The following is a 22,637-nucleotide window of genomic DNA, read 5'->3' as shown; positions in this document are numbered from 1 at the left end:
TAGAAGGAAAAGTAATAATACTTTTAGTATTGGCAGAACTGGAACCAAGGCCTTCTGAGTGTACCATTGGGTTTTTTCCTACTATCCCCGCAATAGGGACTTCCCAAGTGGTGCTAGTGTAAAGAACCCAACTGCCAAAGCAGGAGACATAAGAGATGCAGGTTCAATCCCTGGGTTAGGAAGATCCCCTGGAGTAGGGGAAGGCAATCCACTCCAGTATTTTTGCCTGGAGAATCCCACGGACAGAGGAGGCTGGGAGGCTACAGCTCATAGGATCACAGAGTCAGACATGACTGAAGCAGCTTAGCAAGCAGGCACGCACGCACAATGTAATGAACGACACAAGAATCAAAGTGTAGTGAGGTATCAACCCTATCTCCTGCCATCTACAGGAGTTAGCAGTTATCGTTAGCAGTACTTATCTCTACTCATAGGGCATTTTAAACAACCCAGCTGTTATGACTCAAGGAATGATATATGGACTGGAACAAAAAAGAAAGAGAAGGTGAATTCCAATGAGGAAGACTAGAAAGTTGAGAAAGCATACTTTTGGCCAATGCTGAAGATCTTCACATTATACTTACTGAAATTTTTAAATAAATATTTTTTTAAAATAAATGTTCTTTTGTTTTAGGTCTTTATACTAAAATAAACACAACATTGGGCTTCAAAGTAATCACCACGGGAGGCTGTGGTTTTAGCGCTCCTATTTTAAAACTGACTTCAGAACTAGGAATTAAGCTCTTTCACTTTAAAATTTAAAACTGTTAATGACCAAAATTGTGTTCTCTCTGTTTCCCAAATCATTCACCAAACATGGCTATGAATTGCTTTCAGTTGTTTCCAAAAATCACAGTCCCCCTCAAAGGATAAAAAGTCATCACCACTGAAGATAAGTAAAAACATGTGCTCTGAATGCAATTAATTCCTACAGGAGCTCGAAACTGCCTTGGGCAATAAAGATATTGCAGGAATACATCCAAGATGATTACTTTGAAGTAGAGAAAAATCTAGATGAAAATTCCTAATATATTTGCTTTAAAAAACCAATCTACTTTGTCATTGGAACTTGATTCATTCACTTATTCATCAAGTTGTTCATTCAACAAAAGCTGATTTTTCACCCCTATTCTATAGGTACTGGGATATTAAGCTAAACACAAGACAGTCTTATCTATATGCTGATGATTTTCGAGCTTGTATTTTCACCCCCAACCTATCCTTGTTTATAGGCTCATATGTGCCTTCTGGAACCTCCACCTTGATGTTTCATAGATGTTTTAGATTTTACATACGAAACTTTATATCTGGTCACCACAACCTGGGACAAAAAAAAAAAGTTTCTTTTTTGTTTTTCCAGTTAATCACTGGTGCGCTAAGCTGTTATTACCAATAGGAAGTCCAGATGCTCCTTCCTCAGACCCACATTTACTATGATTCTTTGATATTCTAGACCCTTTTTCAGACCCAAAGGATCCATGTGACTTCCAAATGCCAAGTAGAGAGAGAACTGTAAGGTTCGATTTGACCACTGGTACCATCACCCCAGGTGTTATCACAGAATGAACACTGGTCCCGTTGAGGTCAGTGGTGATGTGCTTTGAGTGATGCTTTTGGACATCTTGCCCATGTTCTGTGCACCAAGGTGATCCTCCTGGCTTAGGCTAGGATTACAACTTGCTTCTGCTGTATGATCCCCTGCTCACCAAGCTTTGAAAGCATGACACCATCCCAGCATGGGCTGCCAAGGTCTCCTGGCCTCAGCCACACGCTGGTTCCTCTGCATGTGACACCAAGCTTCGAAAGCATGACACCACCCCAGCATGCGCTGCCAAGGTCTGCTGACTTGAGCCACACGCTGGTTCCTCTGCATGTGACACCAAGCTTCGAAAGCATGACACCACCCCAGCGTGGGCTGCCAAGGTCTGCTGGCCTCAGCCACATACTGGTTCCTCTGCATGTGACACCAAGCTTCGAAAGCATGACACCACCCCAGCATGCGCTGCCAAGGTCTGCTGGCTTGAGCCACACGCTGGTTCCTCTGCATGTGACACCAAGCTTCGAAAGCATGACACCACCCCAGCATGCGCTGCCAAGGCCTGCTGGCCTCAGCCACACGCTGGTTCCTCTGCATGTGACACCAAGCTTCGAAAGCATGACACCACCCCAGCATGCGCTGCCAAGGCCTGCTGGCCTCAGCCACACGCTGGTTCCTCTGCATGTGACACCAAGCTTTGAAAGCATGACACCACCCCAGCATGCGCTGCCAAGGCCTGCTGGCCTCAGCCACACGCTGGCTCCTCTGCATGTGATACCAAGCTTCGAAAGCATGACACCACCCTAGCATGGACTGCCGAGGTCTGCTGGCCTCAGCCACATGCCGGTCCCTCTGCATGTGAACACTCAGGTGGCCCAGGTTCCCCTTCTCCTGTGGCATCTCTCTGTGTTACACTGGCACTGTAACTTGATCTCTTCCTTCTGTATTAGAAGAGGATCTGAAAAGTGCTAGTTTGTCAGTTCTCTGATTGCCACATTTTCTCACAACACTCATAGCAGAGGACTTTGAGTACTTGGTATGTAGCAGGCACAGTTACCATAAAGAATGAAGTCAAATCCCCGTCATTAAGAAACCTAGACATTATCTCTTTCTGACTTACTTCACTCTGTCTGACAGTCTTTAGAACTAGCCACATCTCTGTGAATGGCACTATTCCATTCCTTTTCGTGGTTAAGTAATATTCCATTGCATATATGTACCACATCTTCTTTCTTCATCCCTCTGTTGATGGACATATAGGTTGTTTCCATGTCCTGGCTATAGTAAATAGTGCTGCAATGAACACTGGGGTGCATGTGCCTTCTTGAATTATGGTTTTCTCCCGGAGTGTGCCCAGGAACAGGATTTCTGAGTCATATGATAGTTTTATTATTAGCTTTTTGAGGAACCTCCATACTGTTCTTCATAGTGGCTGCCTTCATCTAAAGGACACCACTAACAGTCAAAATAATAAACATACCAGGTGCTTCAGCAAACAAGGTGTTGCAAAAATAAAAAGAAGGATGTCTACAGATATTTCTATGACTGAAGAATTTTCCAGAGCCCTGACTCTGAACTGTTCCTTTTGGGTTCAAACCTTTAGGCTTATGGTATTTGAAAAAGGCAATCTTAGGAAAATATTCTGATATATCAGAGTCATTTCCCTAAGCCAGAAAACTTACAGAGATTCCTGTAGGAACTGAGAAAAAAGAGCTACTATGACCTTGCTCTCCCCTTTCTGGAGCCTTCAATATTCCCATTCCTTGTTCTTTTTTCTCCCCTGTGAAATAATATAATCCTATATGTGCAAAAATCACTTGTCAAAAACCTGGCACGTGAAGGGCTGAGAGCTCCTGTTGGGGATTACACATAACCAGAAGAGCTATCAGTTATAGACAGTAAGTGGATTAAAATTTCTGTAGCTATAAGCAGCCTCTGAATCAGCAAATTCTGAATTATCAGCTGTCAGGTGGCAGAATGCTGGTGAACTGGGAGAGCCCAAACATCTGCAAAATGACTCCAATTTGGGTAGACACCAACATCGATAGCACTTTAGAAAGGAAAGCACTCATTTTTTTAAAAAATTTTGATTTCCATGTGCTGAACTCACTTTTTTGACCACAATCAGATTTTTAGAATATGAGAAGTTTAGGCTTAATACATATGCTTCCCCAGTGACTCAGCAGTAAAGAGTTCACCTGCAATGCAGAAGACCCAGGTTCAATCTCTGGGTCAGAAAAGCCCCTGGAGGAGGTCATGGCAACCCACTCCAATATCCTTGCCTGAAGAATCCCATGGACAGAGGAGCCTGGCGGGCTACAGTCCATCAGGCTGCAAAGAGTCAGACACAACTGAGCATACATGCACTCCCAGGTTTAAGACACAGGCACAAATACACAGAACCTCTTTCACACCACCTTTAGAGATGCCAGGAGACTCCCTTCAATATCTTCAGGAAGGTAGGAAACAGCACCCCCACCCCCCGCCCCCCCCCCCCCCCCCACTCATTCAGCCACAAGGGAAGCTCAGTACAAAATGACCATGTCCCAGGTAGCTGCCATGGTTTGGAAATTATTGCAGGGATAAAAAAACAGTGGAGGAAAAGGGAAGATGGACAGTCAACTTGGGGAGGAGTTAACCCAAAGTTGCACCAAAATTAGGCGACACAGGTGGCCGATGGAGACATGTCACTTAGGAGAGAAATATAAGCACACCTGATCAGAAACACTACAAAATCTAGACCGCTGAAGAGGGCACATGGGGACATCATTCTGTATAGATTAAGATGTGAGGCACTTATCTATAACACCAGTGCAGGGAAATACATAATCCATTGTATTCACTATTGCATTGCAGTAGTGGTTTGGAAAATCAAATGTCTGAGCCAGTCACCCAGCAGGACCTTGAAGAAACAATGAAACGTGTATGTGTGTTTTCATAACAGGGAACACACAGGTAAGAACTAGAACACGGTGGACAGAAAGGGAGGCAATCCTAGGTGGAATAAGTCTCATTCAGTCACTTATTCACGCGGCAAACATTTACTGATGGCTTACCATGTTCTAGGCACCATGTAAGGAAAAATAGAGATGAACAAAGGCCTCGAAGAAGATTGTGTGTGTGTGTGTTGTGGGTAATGTGTACATGCTCAACTGTGTAAGTGAAGAAGCAGACCCCAGACAACCAATTCTGTTCCAAGGCGGTAGTGCTCCAGCACAAGAATACACGAAAGCAAAGGCATCAAAGATGAAGAAGCAATTAATTCTGCCTTGAGAAGAGGAAAGAACCACAGCCTGAGAATGTCATTGAGAATAAAGTGAATCCATCACTGTGAAGTTAGAGGCATTGGACTGAGAGAACCAAACTCACTTTTCAATCATGACAGGATCCCTTGATGTACATCTCCAGCCCCCTCTTCACATACAAAAAAGGCCTTTTTTCTTGACAGAGTTTCAGCCAGAAACACATTCACCGGCCCCTACCTTCATGGTCATAACTTTGCTTTCTTGGTGTAACAGGGCAGAGAACCCCAGACTGCTGGAGGATGGGGAAGCACCAGGGAAAGCAGTTACACTGAAGCTGCCCAGCCATCAGCGGAAACAACAAAAGAGAAATGAGGACAGTGATACAGAAGAGCAGGAGGAAAGGAACCAAGAAAAAGAAGCAAGACTAGAGAAGCAAACACTAATTTGAAAAGATGCATGCACCCCAATGTTCATGGCAGCATTACTTACAATAACCAAGGTATGGAAACAATCTAAGTGTTCATGGACAAGTGAATGGATAAAGATGTGTGTGTGTGTGTGTGTGTGTGTGTGTGTGTGTGTGTGTGTGTGTAATAGAATATTACTCAGCAATTAAGAAGAATGAAATAATGTCATTTGCAGCAACATGGATAGACATACAGGGTATTATGCTTAGTGAAATAAAAGTCAGACAGAGAACCTGTACCTTATCATTCATATGTGGAATTGAAAAAATAAAACAAACAAATATTATAATATAAATAATATAACAAAACAGAAACAGACTCACAGATCTAGAGAATAAACTTCTATTTGACATTATACTGTTCCTGAAAATTATACTCTTCTCAGAAAAATAGAAGTATTTACATATTCTCATCTAAGGCCAGGTTGTCAGAAACACAGAGAAAATTGCCTTAAGAAATCACATTTAAGTTCCATCTAAAATAAGACATAAATGGACTTATCTATGAAGCAGAAAGAGACTCACAAATCCAGAAAATGGATGCCTGTGGGGATTTGGTTGTGAGTGTTCCCAGATTGAAGCAAAAATTGAGACAAAAATTACTATATATAATGTAAGAAAAAAAATAGTATATAGTATGCATCAGAGAGAAATACAGCCAAGATATTAATTTCAGTTCAGTTCAGTCACTCAGTCATGTCTGACTCTTTGCAACCCCATGGACTGCAGCACACCAGGCTTCCCTGTCCATTACCAACTCCCGGAGACTGCCTACTCAAACTCAAATCCATCACATCAGTGATGTCATCCAACCCCCTCATCCTCTGTCGTCCCTTTCTTCTCCTGCCTTTAATCTTTCCCAACATCAGGGTCTTTTCCAGGGAGTCAGTTCTTTGCATCAGGTGGCCAAAGTATTGGAATTTCAGCTTCATCATCAGTCCTTCCAATGAATAGTCAGGACAGATTTCCTTTAGGATGGACTGGTTGGATCTCCTTGCAGTCCAAGGGACTCAAGAGTCTTCTCCAACACCACAGCTCAAAAGCATCAATTCTTTGGTGCTCAGCTTTCTTTATAGACCAACTATCACATCCATACATGACTACTGAAAAAACCATAGCTTTGACTAGATGGACCTTTGTTGGTGAAAGAATGTCTCTGCTTTTTAATATGCTATCTAGGTTGGTCATAACTTTTCTACCAAGGAGCAAGCGTCTTTTAATTTCATGGCTGCAGTTACCATCTGCAATGATTTTGGAGCCCCCCAAAATAGTCTCTCACTGTTTCCATTGCTTTCCTATCTATTTGCTATGGGACCAGAGGCCATGATCTTAGTTTTCTGAATGTTGAGCTTTAAGCCAACTTTTTCACTCCCCTCTTTCACTTTCATCAAGAGGCTCTTAGTTCTTCGCTTTCAGCCATAGGGTGGTGTCATCTGCATATCTGAGGTTATTGATATTTCTTCTAGCAATCTTGATGCCAGCTTGTGCTTCATCCAGCCCGGCATTTCTCATGATGTACTTTGCATATAAGTTAAATAAGCAGGATGACAATATACAGCCTTGATGTATATCTTTAAATGGTATATATTCCATTAATAGAGAAGGAAATGGCAACCCACTCCAGTATTCTTGCCTGGAAAATCCCATGGACAGAGGAGACAGGCGGATTACCACCCATGGGGTTGCAAGGAGTTGGACACAACTGAAACAACTTGGCATTAGCATTCCATTAAAATATGGAATCACTATATTATATCCCAAAGCAAATATACTAATGTGAATCAACTGTACCCCCAGTTGGAAAGGAGTAATGGATACCTACAAACAAAAGCAATAATCAAGAATGAAGGTTAGCAAAATAAAAATGGGAAAATTTTAGGAATAGAAATTCCCATCAAGAGATTAATTTGGAAGGGATTACTAAAAATGTCCATTGGTTCATTCACTAGAAAGAACAACAGTGAGGATGGTTAAGAAACAGAACACGGAAGTGCCTTAGGAAACAGCATTCACACGCCTGGGCACACAGTCAGGGAAAAGCAACATTTTCAAAGACAAGGGCACCCATGCCATCCCCGCTAGGCCAGCTTCCATAGCAAGGACACTGCTGCAACTTAAGTGTACAAGGACACAGAAATGAAGAAAGAGAATGGGTTATATACTCACAATGGTACATTAATCAGCCATAAGGAACAGTGGAACAATGCCAAGCTCAGGCACAGGCAAGAAGGTAGAGATGACCATAGCAAGTGACGTAAGAGGGAGCGACAAATATGATGTCACTTCTAGGTGGAATCTAAAAATGGATATATATAAGCTCCTTGAGCCGAGATTAATGGTTCACAGACTTAGGAAAAACTCTTCTCACTTACTGTTAGCAGAAAAAAAGGGTGTTGGGCACATGGAAATGAGCTACTTGACTAACATGTGCATACTACTATTTAGAAAATAAGTCACAAGGACCTACTGGGTAACACTAGGAATGATACTCCAATTTCTGTAATAATCGATACAGGAACAGTGCCTGAAATACAACATATACTCATCTATGTGTGAGTGAATCGAGTGGCTATGAATAGAAAAAAGCAAAAATCAAAACACCCACTGCCTTGTAATTCACCTATATCCTCAAGTTCAAATAACTGTATAAACACAATAAGTATAGAACATATGCTGACTCTATTCCCCTCATCCCATGGTGACCTTGGCGGGAATCACATCTCTGGAGACTGGGCAGACCTGAGTCCCAAGACTGGATTGTTGTGGGGCTCAGCATCCTGGGAGGATGTGGCAGGCAGTGTGACCCCACGATGTTTCTGGAGTGCCTCTTGCCCTATGCAGCAGCCCTCAATCTCTAGACACAGGCAAGGTAAATTAAGAGATTTGAATTCACGTAGATACACATACATGTCTCTAACAGGTGATGGAAAACGACCTACTGAATAGCAGGACACACTGTAATCACCTAGACGGGAACAAGAACTTGAAAGAGAGTAGATAATTGTTCATACATTAATGAATCAAGTTCCTGTACACCTGAAACACACATAAAATCAGAAATCACCTCTATTCCAAATAAAGTAAAATCACACAGAAATGACGGGGTTGGGGGGGTGTGGGTTGGGGGGAAATGTGTCAGGTTGAATAATGCTGCCGCTTTGTGGCCGTTTTCTGTAACAACAGCTTGAAAAGCTGTGCTGATCAGTTCACTTCAGTTCAGTCGCTCAGTGGTGTCTGACTCTTTGCAACCCCATGGACTGCAGTACACCAGGCTTCCCTGTCCATCAGCAACTCCCGGAGCCTACTCAGACTCACGTCCATCGAGTCCGTGATGCCATCCAACCATCTCATCCTCTGTCACTCCTTACTCCTGCCTTCAATCTTTCCCAGCATCAGGGTCATTTCCAGTGAGTCAGGTCTTCGCATCAAGGTGGCCAAAGCATTGAAGGTTCAGCTTCATCATCAGTCCTTCCAATGAATAGTCAGGACAGATTTCCTCTAGGATGGACTGATTGGATCTCTTTGCAGTCCAAAGGACTTTTAAGAGTCTTCTCCAACACCACAGTTCAAAAGCATTAACTCTTCGGTGCTCAGCTTTCTGAATTATAGTCCAACTCTCACATCCATACATGACTACTGTAAAAACCATAGCTTTGACTAGACAGACCTTTGTTGGCAAGGTGATGTCTCTGCTTTTTAATATGCTGTCTAGGTTGGTCATAGCTTTTCTTCCCAGGAGCAAGCGTGCTGATGGGCACTGAGTATTCTCAAGGCCAAAGGGTCCGCAAGTCAAAAACAGCTGATCTCAACAAACGTCCTAGGGTTGGTTATCAGAAAAGAATTTGAAACAGCTGAGTTACAAGAAGCCTCCTCGAGACGTAACATGAACTCACCCTTGAAAAGAAATCACATGAAAAGAGGTCAATTTTGCTAAATATTAGAAATGCAAATTAAAACCACAGAAAGTTTCAGCAGAAATCACCTCTCAGCATTCAGAATGGCCATTCTCGGAAACTTGACAAACACTAACTGATGGAGAAAAGGGAATATTCCTCCCCTGATGCTGGCAATATACATTGGTGAGAGACACTCTGAAGGATCTTGTGAGGGTTATTAAAACAAAGAAAATGAGAATCAGGTTAGAACACTCAACACCATACACGAAATTAACTCCAAGTAATAAATTTCTAAAGGTCAGGAGGGGTTCTATGAAAGTCTTAAGGAAAACATAGGCAGGACATGTGATGATATAAACTACAAGGTCTTTTTGAGTTTGGATGACATTATTGCAAGATCTTTTTGAATCACTCTCATAGAGCAATGAGAAATAAACCCAAAACCAGGAAAATGCGACCTACATCAGTTTCAAAGCAGGTGCTCAAAAAAGGACCTTAAGGAATGAAAGAAGGCAACCCAGAATGCAAAGAAATATTTGCTAACCAAAATACCCACAAGCAATTCATCTCCAGAACCAACAAACAGCTCACAACTTGGTAATATTTAAATAAAGCTTATGCCATTAAAATATTGAATCGCTATGTTGTATGGCAACACAAATACAGTTATGTGAATCAACTCTACTGCAATTAAAAAAAAATTGATGTATAGCAACAAACAACAAGAAGAAAAAAGGGACAAAATGACAATGGGAAATTTTATACAATAGAAAAACCAATTGAGAAATTACTTGGATGAGATTATTAAAAACCACACGAACTAGATGTACCATTTTAATCTTTGCTTCAGAAAGAACTAGCTAGTCAAAAGAAGCCAATTAATCTACCAACAAGATAAACATGAACAAGAAAGCCACGTGAAAGTCATGTTTTACCAGGTCCATGTTCTGATAGTGAGTACCTCTGATACTCATTCTCGTAAGGAGTACTCTGACAATGAGTACTATAAGATATATAAAAATTTTGATGATTTCTTCAAAAACGATTCAAAAGGTGTCAACTGTGTAGATGCATTTCCCATATTTTTATCTGTGCCCCACGTTTCCGGGCTGAAGTATGAAGAATTTCCTATTTCAGGTGGGAACCTCTGTACCCCAGGTTTCCAGGAATAAAGAGAATAAACTAGTGTTTACTAGTGTGGAGAGGGAAGCGGGGAGGGGCAGCCTGTGGCAGGGGATTAATAGGTACAAACTACTGTGCATAAAATAAATAAGCTATAAGGGTATATGGTACAGCTCAGGGAATATAGCCAATATTTTATAGTAACTTTAAATAGAGTACAAACCTTTAAAAATATGGAATGGAGTATAAATATAAAAATATGGAATCACAAATGTTGTATAGCTGAAATTTATATAATATTATAAATCCACAATGCTACAATAAAAACTTTTTAAAGAAAAATAATCAAGAAGCAAGATAAGGGAGTGGGAAAAAAGAAAGGGGAAGCTAGAAATAGAAACAAGAGGGAAAAAAACGCAAGGAAAGGGAAGCAGGGCAGTAAATTAATGTGTAAAACATTGACCAGTTTTAACTGGTTTTGCCTCCTTAGGCTGATTAATCAAACCTTGAATGGTTTTTAGAGACAGCACTGCGCATGAGCACGAAGGGAACCCACGCTGCCAGGATAACCTGGAACCAAGAACCTTCCATCTGCGGAGCCCGAAGAATAGAAATGCTGCCTCCCGAACCCCTGAGCAAGCAAGAAATTCTTCAGTAAGGAAAAATCTGACTGCCAGCAGCAGGAGTAGCTTGTCTGGAGTAATTCAGGACCAGCAACCAGCTTCCAAGTTTGAAATTCCCCCCAACTCCTTACATCTCACACTGAACCCTGGATCCAGAAGACAGACTTGAGAGCTTTACCTACTGTCTTCTTCCTGGCTGATCTCTGAGTGACACTGTTTTCTCAAAACCCCATCCTAGGATTGGCCACTCACAAAGAAACAAAGGTACCGCTTCGTGCCCAAGGCAATCCTTGGATGGGCTTGTCCTGCCTGAGGCCAAAAGGAAATTCAGCTTAAAGAATTTTTAAAAGGAGAACCAGATCTGGCAACTCCATACAGTAAAATCTTTGTTATTCAAAACATGAAAGAATGAAGGAATTTACTGTGTCCATTCGTGTTTCTCTAGGCCCTCAAAGCCTTGGAGGATGCGAGGAGCCCGGCTATGCTTGGCAAGCTTTGAGAGAAAACTGTTTGTTGCTTTCCCCAAAGCTTTGGTGGCTTGTGAAGAGTTTTAAGGTGTTCCTCAAGACGTAAAAGACAAGTTTGGTATTATTTGTGCCCTAATATGAAGCACCCAGTCAACCTCAACCTCTTACATTCCTAGTGAAAAGAAACTAAAAACTGAAAGCAGTTTTTGCAGAGTCTGTGTGTGCCAAGTTGCTTCAGTCGTGCCCGACTCTTTGTGACCCTGTGGACTGTAGCCCAGCAGGCTACTCTGTCCAAGGGACTCTCCAGGCAAGAATCCTGGAGTGGGTTGCCACGCCCTTTGCCAGGGGACCTTCCAGACCCAGGGATCGAACCCACATCTCTTTAATTCTCCTGCCTTGGTAGGTGGATTCTTTACCACTAGTGCCATCTGGGAAGCCCACTTGCACAGTGCTAGTCTCAAAAGTGCTAGCTGAGTTGAGTGGGGATATTACTGTCCAATGTGAGGTCTTTGTTATCAAAGGATTCCAGAGGTTTCTGGTGGACTCTGGAATGTTCTGTGAATCTGAGGTATGAGTATAGCCTCTCTACCAAGTGGAGGAAAAGCACACAGACTGTCCTCTCTTCACAAAAGAAACAAAAAAAGTGCAGGAAAAGCCTTATTTCTTCAATACAAGGTGGAGAGTTGGTTTTATTTTTTAAATTCTATCGAAGTTTAGTTGATTTACAAAGTTGTGTTTAATTTCTGCTGTACAGAAAAGTGACTCAATACATATATATACACTTTTCCAGGTTCTTTTCCATTATGGTTTATCACAGGATATTGAATATAGATCCCTGTGCTATATAGTAGGACCTTGTTGTTTATCCATTCTACATATAATAGTTTGCATCTGCTAACCCCAAATCCCCACTTCACGTCTCCCCAACCTTTCCTCCCCCTTAGCAACCGCATGTCTATTCTCTATATCTGTGAGTCTGTTTCTGCTTCCTAGATGGGCTCATGTGAATCATATTCTCTACTTTAAAAAAGAGAAAAGGTATTGGGGTATAGTTGATTTACAATGTTGGTTAGTTTCAGGTACAAGCAAAGTCCACCAGTTATAGTATGGAGAGTTTTCATGACTTTATCCAGGCAGATAAATGAGTATCCTGTCTTCCCCACCTCCCCTGAAGCCTGGCACCAAACTGGAGGCTGTGAATGCCTATTCCAAACTGAAGCAGGGTTCCTATTTCAAACTGAAGAGGAAAGCACTGGGGACTGGTGTATTTTCTCTCTGCTTTGCCAGTAACCAAAGTTGAGTCACCGGGCAAGTCAAGGAGCCATGGTTGTCAAGTTCCTTCATCTGCGAACACAATGAATTGATTTCTTTTCAGGGTCTCAAAGCGGCCGTCCTGAAGCTGAAACTGGCCAGCAACACGTGCCACACTTACCAGGTGCCCCATCACACCAGCTCTGCCTGGCTCGTGACATCTCCCGGACCAGTCCACTGGAAGGGTCTTCCTGAGATCATGCAGTGCTCATTCCCCCAAGTGAAAAACAAGCAGGGCGGCACCTTGCCACTCCGCATCCCACCTCTGTAACCTGCTTTCCCCAGTGAAGTCCTTTGGGGACTTCACTTCTGCTCATCTCTTACATGATGGGGCTCCTTGTCCCAGTCTACACATCACACACTGGGTGCTTGCTTCAACTCCCAGTGTTTCCAGGGCTGAGTGATCCCGACTCTTGAGCCCACATTTCACCCCTAGTCCGCTCCACTTTTCTCTTGAGCGTCTTTCCTTAGATGTTCCTAAAGTATCTCAACCTCACTGAGTCCAAAACTAACCCCTATTTTCTTTCTTTCCCTTTCGACCATACCTAGTTGCTCACACTCACAACTCTTCTTCCAAGCTCTGAGCTTTGCTCTCCCTTTTGTTTAGAATACCCACTTGCACCTCTCTTTTTGCCTAACAAACTGCTTCTCATCTTTCAGATGCCAGCTTACTTCCATTTAGCAATCCAAACTTGGTTCTATTTGCTGGCACAGAGTAAAGCCAATCTGCTGACACTGGGTTGTGGTGAAGGAAAACGCAGCCTTCACTGCAGGGAACCAGCTTCCCTGGGCCCAGATGGCAAAGAGTCTGCCTGCAATGAAGGAAACCTGGCTTCGATCCCTGGGTCTGGAAAATCCCCTGCAGAAGGGACTGGCTACCCACTCCAGTGTTCTTACCTGGAGAATCCTATGGACAGAGGAGCTGGCAGACTATATAGTCCATGGGGTTGCAAAGAGTTGAACACATCTGAGTGACTAACACTTTCATCCTTTCAGGCAAGGAGTCAAGACAGTTGTACTTAAAAGACCTTGATCCTTGATCGCTCTCAGGGAAATGTTTTAAAAGACAGGAGGAGGGAGGGTATTGTGGGGTGCAGGATCAGCATGTAAACATTTTTCTGATTGGTTAGTGGTGAGGTAATTGGGAGTTGAAATCATCAACCTTCTAGTTGCAACCAGTCTGGAGGTCTCTGCGCTTGTGGGGAGCACACAGTTAACTTCTCCCACCTGCTGGGGGTTTCAGCATCTGCACAATAGCTCAAAGGACATGGCTTAGAATATTATCCATAGTCTTTGAAGAAGAACTAAAAGTCCTTGACTTTGTTTAATGGCTGAACTATTATTTTGTCTTGCTTCTCTCCTTTCCTTTCTTTCTGCATTTTCTTACTTCTCTGATTAAATTTACTCTTTGGAATTCAGAGAAGGCCTAAGAGGGTGAAGTTTTCTACAGACAAGTGGTAGGTGGAGGACATGGGGGTGGAGAGTCTGTTCCAAGCAGGCCCCATAGGGTTCTTCTGGGTGACACTTCCTCACAGAAGCTCTCTCTGCCCACCAAGACTGTGCTGCTCTAGGGTATCACAGCACCCTGGATTTTTTACCTCTCTCCCATCACCTGTCAGCTCATCTGGGCAGTCATAACATAATCACCTGTTTACCCTCAGCTTCTGAAAACAGGCTCAGCATCTTGCTATGTGTTGCTTTTCCTGTATTTAACACAGTACCTGGCCCAGTGGATAACTGTCAAATAAGAAAACCAAATTAAAAGGCACACACTTGATTCTCTTTCCTAAAAGATGTATAATCCATCTCTAAGGATCCTTTTCCTCCTTTCTTTCTCCAAAGCTTAGCCCACAGATCAGTGCACTGATGTAAAAACTCTTGTCTGTGTGGGTGCTCCTGCATTTAAGTCATTACCTCTGTGACAGCAGGATGATGAGTGAAAAACAAAAGAAGGCCTCAGGATGGAGTCAAAGTTTACCATTTAATTCAACACTGAGTAAATGAGTAAATTTGCTGCTGTTTTTATTCAGTCACTTGGTCACATGCAACTCTTTGTGACCCCACAGACTGCAGCATGCCAGGCTTACCTGTCCTTCACTGTCTCCTGAAGTTTGCTCAAACTCAAGTTCATTGAGTCGATGATGCCATCCAATCATCTTATCCTCTGTCACTCCTTTCTCCTCCTGCCTTCAATCTTTCCCAGCATCAGGGTCTTTTCTAATGAGTCAACTCTTCGCATCAGGTGGCCAAGTATTGAAGCTTCAGCCTTAGTAATTAGTCTTTCCAATGAATATTCAGGGTTGATTTCCTTTAGGATTGGCTGGTTTGATCTCTTTGCCATCCAAGGGACTCTCAAGCGTCTTCTGAAGCACCACAATTCGAAAGCATCAGTTCTTCAGTGCTCAGCCTTTTTTATGGTGAAGAGGAGAAATTAAAATTTTTATATAATCTCCTGCTCCTTCTGCCTCTCTAACTCAGCTTACTCCTTGTAAAAGCTAGATCACGTAGGTCTCAGAAAGTTGGGACTCACAATACTAGGAACTGGAGCTTATCTCACCCACCCTTGTCCTGCTCTTTGCAATCGCCCTAGCCCCTGCAAACCCACAAACCCACTTAATCATGCCTGTCCATATATAAAAACCCTGTAACCCCTTTGTTTGGAGCTCAGAGCTCAGAGTGTTAACTCCTCTGGGCCCACCGGCGGAATAAACCTGAGTTCTCCAACTCTCCAAGTCTGGGGCTTCGTTTCTCAAGTACTGGTTTCTGCAACAATGGTAGAATTTAATTCCTTGGGAAATTAGCCCTCCCTTGCTGAACAGGATTTTCCAAGTCTGGTTAACATACATATTTCTGGTGTTACAAAAAGTAGGGACGCTGTGCACATTTGCAAAAGGTGGGCCTCCATCTCTCTCACCTCCAGCTTCTGACTCCTCAACATTCATTGCCACATCAAGCAAAACTGACATAGGCACTGTGTTCCGTGTGCATGGGGACATATTTGCAATTCACCTGCATCTTTGACCTTGGCACAGGACTAGGTCATTGAGGTGAAGATTAATGAGACAATTACTTTTACAAGGAATATAAACAGCCTGACTCGGCTGTGTGAATAGCAGCTATGACAGCCATTGCTCCTTAGGGTGGAGATTTTGTTCCTTGCATTCTGAGCAGTGGAAAGTCAATGAAATGTGTTCTTTGAGGTAATCACTTCTAATGGAGAAAAGTAAATTAAGATACAGCTTGATATCATGACAACATTAAACAATGAAGTTGTCATTAAAGTCTCTTAAAAAACAGAATAGAATGGAAAAATAAGGTCTTAGCACCACCACTTACTAGCTCTGGTGCTCATTTAATTACAAACTTGGAGCCTCAGTTTCCTCATCTGTTAAATGGAAAGAATTATTCATGAAAAGGAGAGAAAAATCAATACTTAATATAAGAACCAGCTGTAGCCACTATGGTATAGCTAGGAATTCAAATATAATAGCTCTTTATTTAGGAAAATACTTTATCAAAGTATTGAGAATCAAAGGTAAGAACTTCCAGAGTCATGGTCTGAAAAGAGAAGGTTAAAAACAAACTGAAGAAAGGAATTGCTCTGCAAATCAAGTAAGAGAAAATGTAGGCCCAGAATAAAGGGGGGGAGAGTTGTCTGAAGGGAAAGGTGGAGACCCTGTTGGCAGTGAGAAGGCTCCGACAAAATGGCAGCAGGTGAATAAGAAGTTCCCTGTGGTGAAAAGTGCTTAGGAGATTTCTATGAACAAGAATATCTGAATGGCAGTTAAAGTCGTTTTCTACCTGTAGTGTAATTATCTTCCATTTCCCCCCAAACTTCACAAAAGGCTGCAATACAGAACAATCTGGTATGAATAGTGAATTGTCAGGATGAAGAAAGGCGGTCCATAGGATGACAGTAGATGGGCACAGCACTCGTGAGGATCAGACAGCATCCTGCCAGCAGACGGCAGCAGCGTAGGCCGACACTGACCCGGCGGCTGCAAACTTCCCTCATAAGGGCCCCTCTGAAGCAGAACAGAACTCATCTCTCCACTCTCCACTCCAAGCTTGTCTCCCCCGGAAATACGTGGAACCACTGAATGCTCCCTCTGAACCACACAGAAGGGAGACTTGAGTCTTCTGTCTTCTGTCTATTTGCATGTTCAAGTGAAATGTGACCCCAGAAGGGTGGCAGACCCAGATGCCATCAGGGCTTCAAAGCTGTCATAACTGCCTCAAAGAGACGCAGTGAGGACTGTGTGAAATAAAAGATATAAAAGTGATTGGGAAACTTTACAGTATTAATAACATACAAAGTAGGGTCCTACTAGATCTGAATTATTGGATCTCAAGTCTGTAAGCCTTTTCTTCCAAGCAAATGCAAAGCCCCCACATTTGTAATTCACTAGCAATGGCACCCCACTCCAGTCCTCTTGCCTGGAAAAGCCCATGGACGGAGGAGCCTGGTAGGCTGCAGTCCATGGGGTCGCAAAGAGTCGGACATGACTGAGCGACTTCACTTTCGCTTTTCACTTTTATGCATTGGAGAAGGAAATGGCAACCCACTCCAGTGTTCTTGCCCGGAGAATCACAGGGATGGGGTCGCACAGAGTCGGACACGACTGAAGTGACTTAGCAGTAGCAGTAGCAGGGTTTATTAGAAAGGGTTATAGTAAGTTATATCTGACAATTGTTATGATATTCAGATAACCAAACATGTAGCTTCCAAGCTTACTTTACTAATCAAATAATCAGTTGAGTGTATATTGAGAGATACCATGGAGAGATAGATACAAAAGCAATACTAATACATAGCTGTTTTGCCCGATGTCCGAATCCCCGAGCGAGAAGAGAGAAGGCTTCCAAGACAATGCAATTCGCAAGAAGGGAAGTTTATTACTGGCTCGAGCCAGGGCTCCTGCCGCATCCAACTCAGTGGTGCAGGGTCAGAGAGCCCGGCGCCCAAGCTGTTACCCAAATTTATAGAGTATGCATAAGCGGTTGGTGGCTGGCTTAAATGGATTGGTTACATGTTTGCAAAGCAATTCTATTGGTACAAACTTTCGCTGGCCTTTTTCAAACTTGGGCATCGCGGGCTTTTCAGCTTTCCCTTGGTTTCTTACTAGGTGCATATTGATTGGCTGGCTCCAGGTTGCCTGATGAGGGTAGGGAATCTTACCATTTCCGGGGAAGCCGAAACTTAGGTCCAGGCCGCCTGTCATGGTGTTAGCCCTGGCAGCCTCACAATAACCACCAAGCACAGAGATTGTAATGAAGAATTAAATTAACAAAAACTTGAAGATCAAGAAAAGAATCTATCAAATCTGGGTTCCAAGGCCAACCCTAGCACAAACTAACCGCAACCTTGAACAAATTATTCAGCCTCTTTGGGCTTCTTGTCCTCAACCGGAAAACAAAAATAAATAAATGAGCTCTGTCCTACTTACCTCCCTGCACTGTTAAAAGGTTAGAGTGAGTTAATACATATAAAGACCCTTTCAAAACTACGAGCTACTTGGAAAAATAGGTCATCACTGCTACAAAGTCTCTTTTGAGTGTTTTTTTCTTTGTCTGTTGTATATCTGTTTGGTGTTAGGCAAACTCTGCAGCAGCCTGATCATGCTGCATAAAATGTCTGATCTCTTTAAAAACCACTCAGAGATAAATCATTCACCCTGCATCCTCCTGAAGGGGGGTTGGTTCTGCTCCCCTTCCCTGTGCTGGAGAACAGAAGGGCAGAGAGCAGCCTAGAGGGAGTAGTGATTCAGCTTAGGATCACATCTGATTGTTTTTGTGGGGATAAGAATGGGAAGAGAATACAAAATACCAGAAAACAGCAATTGCAGGGATTAGCATAGCTAGACCGTGGACTTTTTTTTTTCTTATAATTGGAAGATAATTGCTTTACAATGCTGTGTTGGTTTCTGCCAAACAACACTTCGAATCAGCCAAAAGTAAACATATCCCCTCTCCCTCTTGAACCTCACTCCCACTCCCCATCCCATCCCACCCCTCTGGGTGGTCACAGAGCACCCAGTTGAGCTCCGGGTGTTACTTCCCAATAGCTGCCCATTTTACATATAGTAATATCTATGTCTCAAGTGTGCTCTCTCTATTAGCCCCACAGTCTCCCTCCCCTGCTGTGTCAGCAAGTCTGTTTTCTAAGTCTGTGTCTCTCCACCTCCCCTACAAATAGGTTCATCAGTACCATTTTTCTAGATTTCATATATATGCTTTAATATGCAATATTCAGATCCCTTTTTTATGTCTTCAATGTTTCCTTTTTGCAGATGGGTAGGATGTGGGGAGTCAGAGGAGGTCTAAGAGGGAGAGGATATATGTATACATATAGCAGGTTCTCTTCCTTGGACAGAAGAAACTAGCAGAGCGTTGTAAAGTAATTACACTCCGATAAAAACTTTTTTATTTAAAATTAGGAAAAATATACTCTTTATAACAGTTTTCAGTGCACAGATCATTCTCACTACTGCTCTGTGAAGCTTAGAGGATGCTGTTAATGATCCCATTTTACAGCTGAGGAAACTGAGGCTTGGAGAGACAACAAAGGCTGCAGAATCAATATACTGTTTCCATTACTGGGCTCTCCCTCACAGAAAAAAAGGAAATGCTGCTCCAGAGAGGAACTAAGAGGAGAGACAGGATCAAGCAAAGGGTTCATCTGAAGACTCTTCTAGAAAGAACCAAGATGAGGATATGACAGTAGACAAGCCTGCTTCAGCTTCTGAAAGCAGTGGTTAATATGACCAGAGACTTGTAAGATGGTGTCTTTTGTACCTCTGAGAAGCAGTCTTTGTATATTCATGAATGAAAAAGAGAGAAACCCTTCGTACCCCCTCCTCAAGAGGAAAAACCAAGCCTCAAAGCAAACCTCAAAGTAGGGGAGGCTGGAGCACTGGGCTTTCCCAGGTACACTCCTGGAAGTCACGAGTTTTAACTGTGATCTTTGTAACCAAGCAAGACCCTATGGGGCCTTGTTGGAAAAGACCCCTCACCCACTCCTTGTCCTCTGCCTACCTTTTGACTGTAGAAAAAGTGTGGCTTCCTGGGCCTTCCCTGACTTCCAAAGAGTAAATATAATCAGAGAAGTGAAAAAAATGTAGAAAGAAAGGAAAACAAAATAATAATAGCTTGGCCGTTAGACAAAGTCAAGGCCGTTTTCAGCTCTTCTTCAAGGACAGTGGATATTATTCTGAGCCATGTCCTTTGAGTTGTTTAGATACTGAAAGCCCCATCAGGTAGAAGTTAACTCTATGCTGCTGCCTTTCTAGATCCCAGATGGGTTGGAACCGGAAGGCTGATGATGTTGACTCCCAATTGCCTCACCACCAGCCAATCAGAGGAATGTTTGTGAGTGGATCCCACACCCCACAGCTCCCCTCCCTCACTTTGTCTTTATAAACATTCCCCTGAAAGCTTTCAGGGAGTTCAGACCTCTTAAGCACGACCTGCTCTGGCTCCTGCTTGGTGCCTGCAGTCAACGCTGCACTTGCCCTTACCCTGAGCTGGTGTCCGTAGGGTGACCTTACTGTTTGTGGGTGAGCAGATCCAAGTTGTGCTTAGTAACAATCTGATGACCTTAAAAGCAGTCAAGATTTTACAGAAGAGAGTATTATCCTGAAAAAGTTATTTCAAGCTGATGAAATTAAGCAGCATCTTGGGGAAACCAGGCCTGCATGAGAGCAAGCACCTTGTGTCTAGTCTGGTAGCAGGTCCTGGCCCAAGGACACGAAAATGCTGGGAAATTACTGAGAAGCAAGACACTAAGGTAAGCCAGAGGTGCTGGCTGTAATTTATCGTCGTTAAACACTGCCTGTCACACTGAAGACGATAATCTAAGGTATTTAAGAAATGCACGATTGAATGAAGTCTGCCTCTCAGTGGTAGTAGTGCCGTGTGCAGGCGCGCACGCTCAGTTCTGTCTGACTCTTTGCAACCCCATGGACTATAGCCCACCAGGCTCCTCTGTCCATGGGGATTCTCCAGGCAAGAATACTGGAGTGGGTTGTCATTTCCTTCTCCAGGGAATCTTCCCAACCCAGGGATTGAACCCATGCCTCCTGCAGCAGGCGGATTCTTTACCACTGAACCAACCACCTGGGAACAGCCTCAGGAAACTGCAACTTGTTCAAGGATAGCAAATCCACTAAAGAACATAGACCTGCCCCAATTATCCTTCTTCTCGGAATTTATCTTTTACCTGCAAGATGGGTACAAGATGACATGTATATGAGTTTATTCAGTGCAGTTTTGCTTATATCAAAGATTGTAAATAATCCAGTGTTTCGTAAGAGAAGACTTAGATAGTTTACAGTTAAATCATTTAAATAGCTCTAGAAAGCAGGACTTCATCTTGGGCCGGACTGTGGACTTTGAGCTGTATGTCCAGTATCTATGGAAACGACAAACCAACTGGAAAACCAGACCCCACTTCCTACCGTGGAAGGGCCCCAGGGCTCATTCCTAGACTCTCCCTTGCCTAAAAAATACCCTAATTGTCTGTGTAACCGAATAGAATCATACATTCTATTATGCTTATTGGAGTACGACCACAGGCCCATTGATAATTGTCCACTGTTAACTACCTAGGCCTAAGGCGTATGAATCACAGGTTAACTTTGATTGTATCTTTCTTTTCCTTTCTTCAGACTAGTTTCAGGGAATTTGAGGAGGTGGGTTTGGACACGTACACTTAGGGTATATAAGGTTTTCACAAAAACTGGTCGGGGTCCTTGGCCAAGAGGAGACCCTTCCTTGTGCCCACGGGTGTAATAAACTGCACTCCACTATCTGCATTGTCCTTCTGAGTGAGTTTGTTTCCCGGAACACGTGGCTAAAACAGATTCTGGAGCTCAGGAGCACAAGGACTCAGTATTTGAGTCATTCAAGTTTTAGTTGCCCCAGGGCATGTGGGATCTTAGTTCCTGGACCAAGGGTTGAATCTGTGTCCCCTGCGTTGGAAGGCAGATTCTTAAGCACTGAACTGCCAGTGAAGTCCCTGGGCAACCTTTTTTTTTTCCCAGTCAAGCTTTTAATGAAAAGATCATAAAATAATAGTTTCTTATCACTGTACATTAAGACTGCATGCTCTGAATGGATTTCTTTTAAAAAGAAGAAAAATGTGGTGCTTTCTATATACTAACATGGAAATTTTTCTCAAAAAATGAAATGAAAAAAAGCAGTGTACAAAAGAGTCAGTATAGTATATTACCTTTTCAATGTGAAGGTAAGGAAGACAGAAATCTGTATTTGTATTTTCTTCTTTTGCTTCTCAAATCCTTCCACCCCCTGCCCACTCTTTCCCCACCCCCCCCCACCCCACCACACCCCGCACCATACACCCACACTAAAAAACAATAAAAATGGCTACCTATTTGGGGTAGGGTGGGAAGAGGGGGGATGGAGGATGGGTGAAATTTGTGGAGCCGTGTCCAACTCTTTGCAACCCTTTGGCCTGTAGCCCACCAGGCTTCTCTGTCCATGGGATTTCCCAGGAATTCTCAAGGACACTGGAGTGGGTTGTCATTTCCTTCTCCAGATCTTCTCAACCCAGGGATGGAACCTGCATCTCTTATGTCTCCTGCATTGCAGGCAGATTCTTTTGCCTGCTAAGCCATCAGGAAAGCCCCATGAAGAGTGGTTAGATGCCATGAGGTAAGTGGCAATGTCTTAACTGTATGCATGTCGTCAGGCTCGAGAGTCTCTCATTCTTGTCAAGGAGAGTGCTAACCCTCTCTCCTTTCATACAATGCGTGGTACTGTCACGAGAGTGTAGGCTCCTCGGTTCTTTGTCTCATCACAACAAAAATTTGGAGTGACGGACATTGAAGCCCCCCTCGGCAGGTCACAGCTCTCGGAGGACAGACCGTGTTATAGCTCTCAGGTCTCAGCCGGACCGTGTTATAGCTCTTAAATAAATCAGTGTTACAGCTCAGTGTTACAGCTCTATTTA

At 43.2% G+C, this 22,637-nt stretch overlaps 1 non-coding gene across 1 annotated transcript; it reads right to left on the bottom strand.

The window, feature by feature from the left end:
• Positions 1-22,314: 22,314 nt before the first annotated feature.
• On the bottom strand, positions 22,315-22,437 carry LOC139038113 (U6atac minor spliceosomal RNA). The gene has a single exon (XR_011491060.1). It is a non-coding gene; the product is annotated as a U6atac minor spliceosomal RNA (small nuclear RNA).
• Between the last annotated feature and the right edge of the window lie 200 nt (positions 22,438-22,637).

This window comes from Odocoileus virginianus, chromosome 13 (assembly GCF_023699985.2).
Source record: "Odocoileus virginianus isolate 20LAN1187 ecotype Illinois chromosome 13, Ovbor_1.2, whole genome shotgun sequence".
NCBI lineage: Eukaryota > Metazoa > Chordata > Mammalia > Artiodactyla > Cervidae > Odocoileus > Odocoileus virginianus.
Note: the sequence above shows the minus strand (reverse complement) of the source record. Positions and strands in the feature narration are given on the sequence as shown.